Below are 12132 nucleotides of genomic sequence, written 5' to 3'. Positions count from 1 at the left end.
GGTTGTATAATGATGGCCTCTTTTTTGTAATGAGAAGATTAATAACCAAGAGGCTTTAACCGATGGCTACACATATGGATGAATAGCTTTAGGCTTATAAGTATGTACATTTAAATATTGTAGATAGACAATGGGTCATGGCCATCTTATTTAACCTGTCAATTATACCAATAACTAAGGATATCATAGTGCTGATTGGGTACTAGAAGTGTTGGCCTCCTTTTTAGGTAATCAAATATTGTTAAGAGAAAATAACATATACCACATAGGAAAGAGAACTCTCTTATATGGATAACAGTAGTGGAAATTCACTATAATTGAATACTTATAGCAGATCAGCCATGTCCCTATTGTTTTGATTTTTATATTTTTTATCCATACCTGCTCCATGTCATTGTCTTGCCGTGGCCCTCCAGTTACTCACGTGTCTGGTTATGAATCATGTTGAGGCTCCTCTCAAGTCTTTGTGAATATATCCTTACAGTCCAATTCCATGCACATCCAGCCTGTGTGTCTGTGGATGCCTTCTGCAGTAAAGTATATTTACTCCATCGTGCCTGTAAGTCACAAGCCTGCAGTCTATTCATAAGCTACATCTTAGCCTCTGTGTGTTATTGCAATCTGCAGCATGGACACAGTTCATCTAGCAAGACTCTCTGCAACTTAGTTCATACTGTCGGCACTCTGCTTTCAATCAGTACACATTCAGCACCTGATTGTTCCAGCAGTTAACCACCACCTAGACAAGTTTCCTACAACTCACACCTCATTGCTTCAGTTATCATTGGCCTTCTGAAAATTCTGCACACTCCTAGTTTAGAAGTCTTCAGACAACCAGCATATCCTGCTAGCCAAGCCTGCAATTAACTTCTGCTTTGCTGTATATCCGGTTTTCATCAAGTCCTGATGTCTTCAGTTACACCAGCTTAGTTTGCATAACCTAGCTAAAAACTGTTTCCTATTAACCCCAGCCCTTCCAAGTCCTCTTGTATCCAGTCTGCCTGCAACTAACTCTTGCCCTGCCAGCTGCTACATTCTGGATTTATTACTTTGTGGTCTCCAGCCTATTGTGTGATCCCTACTGGTAGAGGTTTAAGCCAAGGTGGCCCCCTAAGAACTGGTGTGAGTGTTGTGCACTAAGGGACAAGCGGGAGTCTGCTATCGGCAGAAGATCCTCTCATCGACTCTAGGGGTCTCACACACACAGTGCTTGAGTTCCCTCAGGGCCGTCTTCTCGTATGAGCTCAATGGGCACTTTCCCAAGGGCCCCAGGAGTATAAGGGCCATAGTCTGATAGCTGAGTGTCCCCTCTTTCCAGGGGTACCATATTTTAGAAAATCAGCCATTGGAACTGGAGATATCGGACTTCAAAGCAGTGGTCCCCATTCGAGCCTGTTAATTGCTCTTCTCAGCCAGATTTCTTGGGCTCTGTTTGACTTAAAGTTTTTCTGAGGGTATACTCGAAATGCTGGGACTCTCCACTTTCGGTGGATACTGGCTGCTTGTCTCTACTATGCCCAGAACCAGAGATATCAGCCTTCCAGCAGCTTTTCCCTGCTCCAGCGCCACACACCTAATATGCCGTTTTATATATTCGTTGGTTGATTGCTCTGGCTCCTGAACTCTGATCCCCAAGTCACCAATACCTTCTGAAAGGTGAGACTCTAATTTTTTATCCCATTGAAATCTAGGAAATCTATTTCTAGGAACTGGAGATATCTGCAGTCAAGCAAGCTGCCCTCTCACAAGAAAATAATGAATATTAAGCCCACTCCACTATCGACCCCTCCCCTGCGTAGTAAACATCGCATACCACGCTGGAAGTCATGTACCGGGGCCCCTTCATTCAGCCCAATTTCTCCTTCTACAGTTTAGTGTTCTCCCTCCTGCTCCATCTGTGCAGTAAAGGGGTAATTAGCAGAAATTACTGCTCCAGGTCCTACACACTGAGTGGAAGATAAAACTCCCCCTACGGCCCAAGGGACATCAAAGCTGCAGCTGATAGCAACCCCCACCACTACCACTGGAGAATGGGTAGGGGCCCCAGTGCATTGCTGTGCCCAGGGGCCAACACTGCTGTTAAGACGCCCCGAGTTCCCTAACAATTTCCCGGCTTTGCAAAAAAAGAAAAAATGTATGCAGTACTTTGCCTGAAAGGGGTGAGATTTAAAAGTGTCATTGCAACCCTGGCAGATTAGCTGGGCCATGTGGCTCTTATCTGCTGTCAAACACTAAGAATGTTTTTTTCTAAATAACGCATAACAGACCCGAAGGGCCTGATTCAGGCAGGAAGCGGCCGCATCTCCAGGGAGTGTTTTGCATGTGTCCGAGATGAACATTTGTATCTTTGCGGATATGCAGGGCTATTCAGACCCTCATGGAAGTCAACTGGATCTACACAATCTACACTTGTGGCTGAATGAGTTTATCTGGAGTATCCACGGACAGCCTTTGCAGATCTGTGAACCAATTTTGTCTGGGCCACGCCGATGCTATTAGTATCACGGCACCCCTTTCCTGTTTATATTTTTTAATCACCCTGGGCAACAGGGAGATTGGTGGAAAAACATATGCCAGATGAAATTCCCATTTCCCCAACAGGGCATCTACGAAGATCGCTTTGGGATACTTTGTTCTTGACCTGTATGCGGGTACTTTGTTGTTCTGATGAGAGGCCATGAGGTCCACTTCTGGCAGTCCCCACTTGTTTACCAGAATCTGAAAGACTTCTGGGTGCAAGGCCCATTCGCTTGCATGAATATCATGCCAGCTGAGAATATCCGCTTACCAATTTAGGACTCCCGGAATGAATACTGCGGACATGGCTGGATGATGAAGTTCTGCCCACCTTAATGTGCGGCTTACCTCCTTCATTGGCCTTTGGCTGCGAGTGCCTCCTTGGTGATTGAGGTATGCTACTGCCGTGGCATTGTCCGAGCGAATTTGAATTGGCTTGCCGCAAATTATTTATTTTGCCTGGGTGAGTGCCATGTGTATGGCCCAAAGTTTCAGAATGTTGAGTGGCAGGCAACTTTCTTCCTTGGTCCAGTGACCCTGGAAGAAGTGCTGTTCCGTCACAGCTCCCCAGCCCTGAAGACTGGCATCTGTTGTCAGAAGCTTCTGTCTGAAATCTAAAAGGGTCGACCTCTGTCCAGATGTGATGTCTGTAGCCACCAGGCTAATGATTGACGCACTTCCTGAGGAAGAATTATAGTCTATGACTTTATCGTCTGATGCTGTCCGTTCCACTTGGAGAGAATCAGATGTTGAAGGGGTCTCGAATGGAATTGAGCATATTCTACCATGTCAAAATCATTGATCCCAGAACTTGCATTGCTATGAGCCAGCCATGAACCCGTAAGCAGGCTATTGTCACTTGAAGATGGCATTGCAGAGTTTCCTGGGACTGAGCCAGGATTAGCAAGTCATCTAGATATGGAAAAATTCTTATTCCCTGACGACAAAGATAAGATGCCATAAACACCATAATCTTGGTAAATACTCTTGGAGCTCTGGGGGTAATTCAGACGTGATCGTAGATGTGCTAAATTTAGCACATCTATTGATCACTTTCACAGACATGCAGGGGGGACGCCGAGCACATGGCTAGTCCGCCCCGCATGTCTGGCTCTGCCCCCCCCCCCCGCACAGGTACAAAAGCGCTTTTGTATCTGAAGAGTAGCTTCCCACCAGCGCAGCTTCCGCGGCCCGCCGCCCACATGGTCCGGGCACGCCTGCGTTGCCCGGACTATACCCCCAAAACGGCAGCCAAACGCTGTCAGCCCGCCCCCTTCCGCCCAGCGAACGCCTCTGCCTGTCAATCAGGCAGAGGCAATCGCTGGGCTGAGATGCAGATGCGATCATGTCTGAATTAGCCCCTGTAGCCAATCCAAAGGACAGCGCCTGAAACTGGAAATATTGCTGGAGGATAGCGAACCTGAGATAGCACTGATGGGAAGGTGCTATAGATACATGTACGTAAGCATCCAGAATATCCAGGGACACCATAAAATCCCCTGGCTCCATTGCCAGGATAATGGAACGCAAAGTTTCCATATGGAATCGAGGCACCCAAATATGTTTGTTCAGATCTTTGAGATTGAGAATGGCCCAGTAGAACCCATTTGGTTTCTGCACTAGAAACAGGTTGGAATAGAAACCTTGTCCCCGCTGTGCTAAAGGAACCGCTACTATCACTCCTGATTGTAGCAACTTCTGAACTGCATCCTTCGTTTCCACAAGAGACGGACTGGTACAGAAGAATTTTGAGGGGGGCATTTCTTGAAGGAGAAAGCGTAGCTGTGATACACAGCTTCTTGCACCCAGGTATCTGTGGTGGACTGCTACCAAACCAGTGCAAATAGAAGAAGTCGGCCTCCCACCCTAGGGTCCCCAAGGTGGAGGCTCGTGTCATCAGGTAGATGGCTTATCTTTTGGTTTAGAAGCAGGGTGTCTGGTTGCCCAAGCCTTCTTAGTCTTACCAGATTTATCTGATTGAGACTGTTTGCTGTAAAACTTTCCCTTTGCTTTACCTTGGGACCGGAAATCCAGAAATCTGGGTTTAGCTTTATATGTCGACGGAAACTTCACTTTTTTGGAGTCTGCTTCAGACACAAGAATGTTGTCTAATTCTGTACCAAACAGAATATTTCCAACTAAAGGGCTGAGATTCTAGTACCTTCTTGGATTGTGAGTCAGTCTTCCATGCACGTAGCCAAAGAACTCTGTGAGCTGCTACTGTTGAAGCTGATGCTTGAGAAGTTACTATACCCATATCCAGGGCTGCTTCTTCCATAAAAAAACAGCTGCCTGCTTTATATATGCAATATGGGATAACTTGCCATGGAAAGATCATCTTCTAGCGCTTCTGCCCAGCCTGCCACTGCTTTAGCCACCCAAGGTGTGGCCATAGCTGGCCTAACAACTGCCCCTGTCAAGGAGAAAACAGTTTTAAGAAAACCATCAATCTTTCTGTCTGTTACATCATTTAATTGTGTTGAAGGCAGAGGTAGTGTAGATTTGCACACTAGTCGAACTATATGTGCATCTACTTTGGGAGGAACTTCCCTTTTTAAACAGGCCACAGCAGGAAGAGGATAATAAGAACCCCATTTCTTAGGAATCTTACAATTCTTACTGGGTGTAACCCATGCCTCTTGCATTATTTCCGTCAGCTGATCTGAATTTGGAAATTCTGCTTTTACTGTTTTTGGATGTTTAAACACAGGAGCCTTAGATTTAACCACAGGCTCTACTGCCTCCTCTTAAGACAGAATCGATTTAGCTGCATAAATTAACTAAGGTATATCTAATGAGTTAAGATATTCCTTATCTCTAGATGCAGATTCAGAATGGGAGGAACCAGCTTTATCTGAAGTGTCCTCTGATTCTGAAACATGTGTAGATTGTGAAGATGTTGCTCCATGTCTATGGGGGTAATTCAGACCTGATCGCAGCAGCAAAATTGTTCTCTAATGGGCATAACCATGTGCACTGCAGGTGGGGCAGATGTAACATGTGGAGAGAGAGTTAGATTTGGGTGGGTTATTTTGTTTCTGAGCAGGGTAAATACTGGCTGCTTTATTTTTACACTGCAATTTAGATTTCAGTTTAAATACACCCCACCCAAATCTAACTCTCTCTGCATGTTATATTTGCCCCACCTGCGCTGCACATGGTTTTGCCCATTAGAGAATAATTTTGCTGCTGCAATCAGGTCTGAATTAGGCTCTAGGTGATTTCAAATCCTTGGGCCTGTCAGCCTGTTTTTGCTGAACGGAGGCCGTGGTCTGAACTAAATACTGAACTGGATGTGACATAATCCAGGAGGAATGTTGCATGTAAGGGTTAAATGGGTACCCCATACCTGGTAACGTAGCTGGCGCCATTCACTCAGCTAAATTGGATAATGTCTGTCCAAAAGATGCCCAAGGAGGTTCCTTTGTCTGAACAGGTGCCTGACTTAAAGCCGGTTTATTAATAAGGCTTTTATGGAAATCATAACAATTTGCACATAACCTATTTTATACCAGGTCTTGAGAGGTTAACCTCGCTTTGCAGGACAAGCATGATGTTAATGTAGGTGCTGCCTCTTCACCCTTGCCTTTCTTAGACATAGCAACAATTTAAATCACACACTCGGTGTATAACTGTATATGATTTTTAAAGTGAAGTACAATCAGATACTACCCTGCTTTGCACCGGCATTGAGGATATGAATCAATAGAGAGAGAGAGAGAGAAAGCAAAACTGACAGAAACAAAGTTTAAAGTCAGCAGCTGCACTAGCAATCAGTCACATAAAATGCATTAGTATACATTTGCAAAATGAGCACAGTTTCAACTACACAATTAGAGATGTGCACCGGACATTTTTCGGGTTTTGTGTTTTGGTTTTGGATTCGGTTCCGCGGTCGTGTTTTGGATTCGGACGCGTTTTGGCAAAACCTCCCTTAAGAATTTCTGTCGGATTCGGGTGCATTTTGGATTCGGGTGTTTAAAAAAAAAAAAAACACCTCAAAAACAGCTTAAATCATAGAATTTTGGGGTCATTTTGATCCTATAGTAACATTAACTTCAATAACCATAATTTCCACTCATTTCCAGGTTATTCTGAACATCTCACACCTCACAATATTATTTTTAGTCCTAAAATTTGCACCAAGGTTGCTGGATGACTAAGCTCAGCGACCCAAGTGGCCGGCACAAACACCTGGCCCATCTAGGAGTGGCACTGCAGTGTCAGACAGGATGGCACTTAAAAAAATAGTCCCCAAACAGCACATGATGCAAAGATAAATAAAATAAAAAAGAGGTGCAAGATGGAATTGTCCTTGGGCCCTCCCACCCACCCTTATGTTGTATAAACAGGACATGCACACTTTAACAAACCCATCATTTCAGCGACAGGGTCTGCCACACGACTGTGGCTGAAATGATTGGTTTGTTTGGGCCCCCACCAAAAAAGAAGCATTCAATCTCTCCTTGCACAAACTAGCTCTACAGAGGCAAGATGTCCACCTCCTCCTCATCGTCCGATTCCTCACCCCTTTCACTGTGTACATCCCCCTCCTCACAGAGTATTAATTCGTCCCCACTGGAATCCACCATCACAGGTCCCTGTGTACTTTCTGGAGGCAATTGCTGGTAAATGTCTCCACGGAGGAATGTATTATAATTCATTTTGATGAACATCATCTTCTCCACATTTTCTGGAAGTAACCTCCTACGCCGATCGCTGACAAGGTGAGCGGCTGCACTAAACACTCTTTCGGAGTACACACTGGAGGGGGGGGGGGGGGCAACTTAGGTAAAATAAAGCCAGTTTGTGCAAGGGCCTCCAAATTGCCTCTTTTTCCTGCCAGTATACGTACGGACTGTATGACATGACTACAGTGATGCTGTCACTCATATAATCCTCCACCATTCTTTCAATGGTGAAAGAATCATATGCAGTGACAGTAGACGACATGTCAGTAATTGTTGGCAGGTCCTTCAGTCCAGACCAGATGTCAGTACTTACTCCTGACTGCCCTGCACCACCGCCAGCGGGTGGTTTTGGAAATGTTATCCTTTTCCTGGCAGCTCCAGTGGCGGTAGAAAATGAAGGAGGAGCTGTTGGCGGGTCACGTTCCGCTTGACTTGACAAGTGTCTCACCAGCAGGTCTTTGAACATCTGCACACTTGTGTTTTCCGGAAAGAGAGATGCAACGTAGGCTTTAAACCTAGGATCGAGCACTGTGGCCAAAATGTAGTGCTCTGATTTCAACAGATTGACCACCCGTGAATCCTGGTTAAGCGAATGAAGGGCTCCATCCACAAGTCCCACATGTCTAGCGGAATCGCTCCATTTTAGCTCCTCCTTCAATCTCTCCAGCTGCTTCTGCAAAAGCCTGATGAGGGAAATGACCTGACTTAGGCTGGCAGTGTCTGAACTGACTTCCGTGTGGCAAGTTCAAAGGGATGGAGAACCTTCAACAGCGTTTAAATCATTCTCCACTGTGCTTGAGTCAGGTGCATTCCCCCTCCTTTGCCTATATCATAGGCAGATGTATAGGCTTGAATGGCCTTTTGCTGCTCCTCCATCCTCTGAAGCATATAGAGGGTTGAATTCCACCTCGTTACCACCTCTTGCTTCAGCTGATGGCAGGGCATGTTCAGGAGTGTTTGCTGGTGCTCCAGTCTTCAGCACGCGGTGGCTGAATGCCGAAAGTGGCCCGCAATTCTTCGGGCCACCGACAGCATCTCCATTACGCCCGTCGTTCTTTAAAAAATTCTGCACCACCAAAATCATTGTATGTGCAAAACATGGGAGTGCTGGAATTTGCCCACATGTAATGCACGCACAATATTGGTGGCATTGTCCGATGTCACAAATCCCCAGGAGAGTCCAATTGGGGTAAGCCAATCTGCGATGATGTTCCTCAGTTTCCGTAAGAGGTTGTCAGCTGTGTGCCTCTTATGGAAAGCGGTGATACAAAGCGTAGCCTGCCTAGGAACGAGTTGCCGTTTGCGAGATGCTGCTACTGTTGCCGCTGCTTCTGTTGTTGCTGCGGGAGGCAATACTTCTACCCAGTGGGCTGTCACAGTCATATAGTCCTGAGTCTGCCCTGCTCCACTTGTCCACATGTCCGTGGTTAAGTGGACACTGGGTACAACTGCATTTTTTAGGACACTGGTGACTCTTTTTCTGACGTCTGTGTACATTCTTGGTATCGCCTGCCTAGAGAAGTGGAACCTAGATGGTATTTGGTACCGGGGACACACTACCTCAAGCAATTCTCTAAGTCCCTGTGAACTAACGGTGGATACCGGACGCACGTCTAACACCAACATAGTTGTCAAAGCCTGAGTTATCCGCTTTGCAACAGGATGACTGCTGTGATATTTCATCTACCTCGCAAACGACTGTTGGACAGTCAATTGCTTACTGGAAGTAGTACAAGTGGTCTTCCGACTTCCCCTCTGGGATGACGATCGACTCCCAGCAGCAACAACAGCAGCACCAGCAGTAACAACAGCAGCAGTAGGCATTCCACTCAAGGATCCATCGGAGGAATCCCAGTTAGGAGAGGACTCGTCAGACTTGCCAGTGACATGGCCTGCAGGACTATTGGCGTTCCTGTCTAAGGCGGAAATTGACACTGAGGGAGTTGGTGGTGTGGTTTGCAGGAGCTTGGGTACAAGAGGAAGAAGGGATTTAGTTGTCAGTGGACTACTTCTGCTGTCACCCACAGTTTTTGAACTTGTCACTGACTTCTGATGAATGCGCTCCAGGTGACGTATAAGGGAGGATGTTCCTAGGTGGTTAACGTCCTTACCCCTACTTATTACAGCTTGACAAAGGCAACACACGGCTTGACACCTGTTGTCCGCATTTCTGTTAAAATAATTCCACACCGAAGAGGTGATTTTTTTTGTATTTTGACCAGGCATGTCAATGGCCATATTCGTCCCACGGACAACAGGTGTCTCCCCGGGTGCCTGACTTAAACAAACCACCTCACCATCAGAATCCTCCTTGTCAATTTCCTCCTCAGCCCCAGGAACACCCATATCCTCATCCTGGTGTACTTCAACAGTGACATCTTCAATTTGACTATCAGGAACTGGACTGTGGGTGCTCCTTCCAGCACTTGCAGGGGGCGTCCAAATGGTGGAAGAAGCCACCTCTTCCCGTCCAGTGTTGGGAAGGTCAGGCATCGCAACCAATACAATTGGACTCTCCTTGGGGATTTGTGATTTAGAAGAACGCACAGTTCTTTGCTGTGCTTTTGCCAGCTTAACTCTTTTCATTTTTCTAGCGGGAGGATGAGTGCTTCCATCCTCATGTGAAGCTGAACCACTAGCCATGAACATAGGCCAGGGCCTCAGCCGTTCCTTGCCACTCCGTGTTGTAAGTGGCATATTGGCAAGTTTACGCTTCTCGGTATACTAAAACATTATCCCGCACCAGACTGCAATGTAGGTGATAATTAGAAAGAACCAACTAACATAAATCGAACCCAATGGATAACTATTCGTTGTGCTGGAGGTGCTCCAGGAATTATGTAACAAATACACAAATATTTGATGTGTGTGGTAGAGCCCACACCTCATCAAAAGAAGAAAATTCCTTTGTTTGGAGCACTCTTTTGTATAGTATTCATCAAATAATCAAATAATTATTGAAAGTTAAAACATAGCTTTTATTTCTCAACATTTGATTCTAAAATAAATAGGGTATATGATTCAGATACTGATTGGTAGAATTCCCTAAAATACAGTACTGGACGTGATATTTGTCCTCGTGGAGAATATTTATAAGAGTAAGATCTATGCGTTAAAGCTAAATGTCTTACTCAAATATAACTCAAAAGACATGAATCTGTCTAAAACAAGCAAGCGGTACTTATAGATATTTATAAATCGTTAGATCGGCATATCTCTTCTATCGGGTGTAGTACGGGTGACCGGCGGTCTCCTGGCCGCCGGTCACCTTACCGACGCCGGGATCCCGGCAGCATACCGACGCCGGGATCCCGGCGGGGAGGGGCGAGTGCAGCAAGCCCCTTGCGGGCTCGCTGCGCTCGCCACGCTGTGGGCTCGGTGGCGACCTGCGGTCGCCACGGGTTCTATTCCCACTCTATGGGTGTCGTGGACACCCACGAGTGGAAATAGTCCCTGTTGGTCGGCATGCCGACCATCGGGATAGTGAGCCGTCGGGCTCACGGAGGAGGTCATGTGACTGTCGGTCAGCCGACCGGCGGTCACATGACTACCACCCCTTCTATCAAATGTGTAACAGCATCACAATAAAAAAAACACATTAAAGGATCTCCCTCTTTAGTATGATACAACCTTGTTGACAAAAAAAATTGGTAAATATCCTGTTACATCAACATTGATGGTATTAACAGGAAAGAAGTGTTATGAATAACATGTTAATTACCCCTTCCATGCTGTTGAAACCCCATAAACAAAATTGTGTTATAACAAATGATTGAGGTAAACCTGGTTGAAGTACCCTTTCCTTGAGCTGGGCACCCTAAGAGCAAAAAATTACACTGGTGACCATTACACTTAGGTGATGTGTGAATGTGGCAGCCAAATGAAATATGTCCACCTGTTACATAACCAGCACTATGATCTCAGCGGTGACAAATATAGCCTCTGAATGTGATATATAGAGCGATAGGGATATTAACAGTAAAAGTAATCACTGTACCAATGGCCGAGGAGAAAGTTTGTAAAATAATGGATGTTATAAAGCGCATAATAAAGTCCCACCTTCATGCTATTGAAAACCCATTAGCAAATTACAGGTATAACAGTTGATTAAGATGAAGAGTTAATAACAGCCTTCTCCTTTGGCAGAGAGCCTAGAAGCAAATGGATTCACATGTAACCATCTGACTTAGGTGATATACAAATGTAACCACCAGATAAATTGTATCCACTTGTCATGTAGTCAGCTAGGATCTCGGCAGTAACAAAATGTAACTACTGATTACAACACATTGGGGGTCATTCCGAGTTGTTCGCTCGTTATTTTTTTCTCGCAACGGAGCGAATAGTCGCTAAAGCGCATGCGCAATGTCCGCAGTGCGACTGCGCCAAGTAAATTTGCTATGCAGTTAGGTATTTTACTCACGGCATTACAAAGTTTTTTCTTCGTTCTGGTGATCGTAATGTGATTGACAGGAAGTGGGTGTTTCTGGGCGGAAACTGGCCGTTTTATGGGTGTGTGCGAAAAAACGCTACCGTTTCTGGGAAAAACGCGGGAGTGGCTGGAGAAACGGAGGAGTGTCTGGGCGAACGCTGGGTGTGTTTGTGACGTCAAACCAGGAACGACAAGCACTGAACTGATCGCAGATTCCGAGTAAGTCTGGAGCTACTCAGAAACTGCTAAGAAGTGTCTATTCGCAATTCTGCTAATCTTTCGTTCGCAATTTTGATAAGCTAAGATTCACTCCCAGCAGGCGGCGGCTTAGCGTGTGCAAAGCTGCTAAAAGCAGCTTGCGAGCGAACAACTCGGAATGACCCCCATAGAAAGTGAGAGTAACATAAAATGATCACTGTATCAGTAGCAAGCGAAAGCATTGATGAACATATCAGCAGTCCCAAAGTAGCGAAAGGGACAGTTATCTGCCAC

This window comes from Pseudophryne corroboree, chromosome 6 (genome assembly GCF_028390025.1).
Source record: "Pseudophryne corroboree isolate aPseCor3 chromosome 6, aPseCor3.hap2, whole genome shotgun sequence".
NCBI classification, from domain to species: domain Eukaryota; kingdom Metazoa; phylum Chordata; class Amphibia; order Anura; family Myobatrachidae; genus Pseudophryne; species Pseudophryne corroboree.
The sequence above is the reverse complement of the archived record's forward strand: the minus strand, read 5'-3'. Positions refer to the sequence as shown.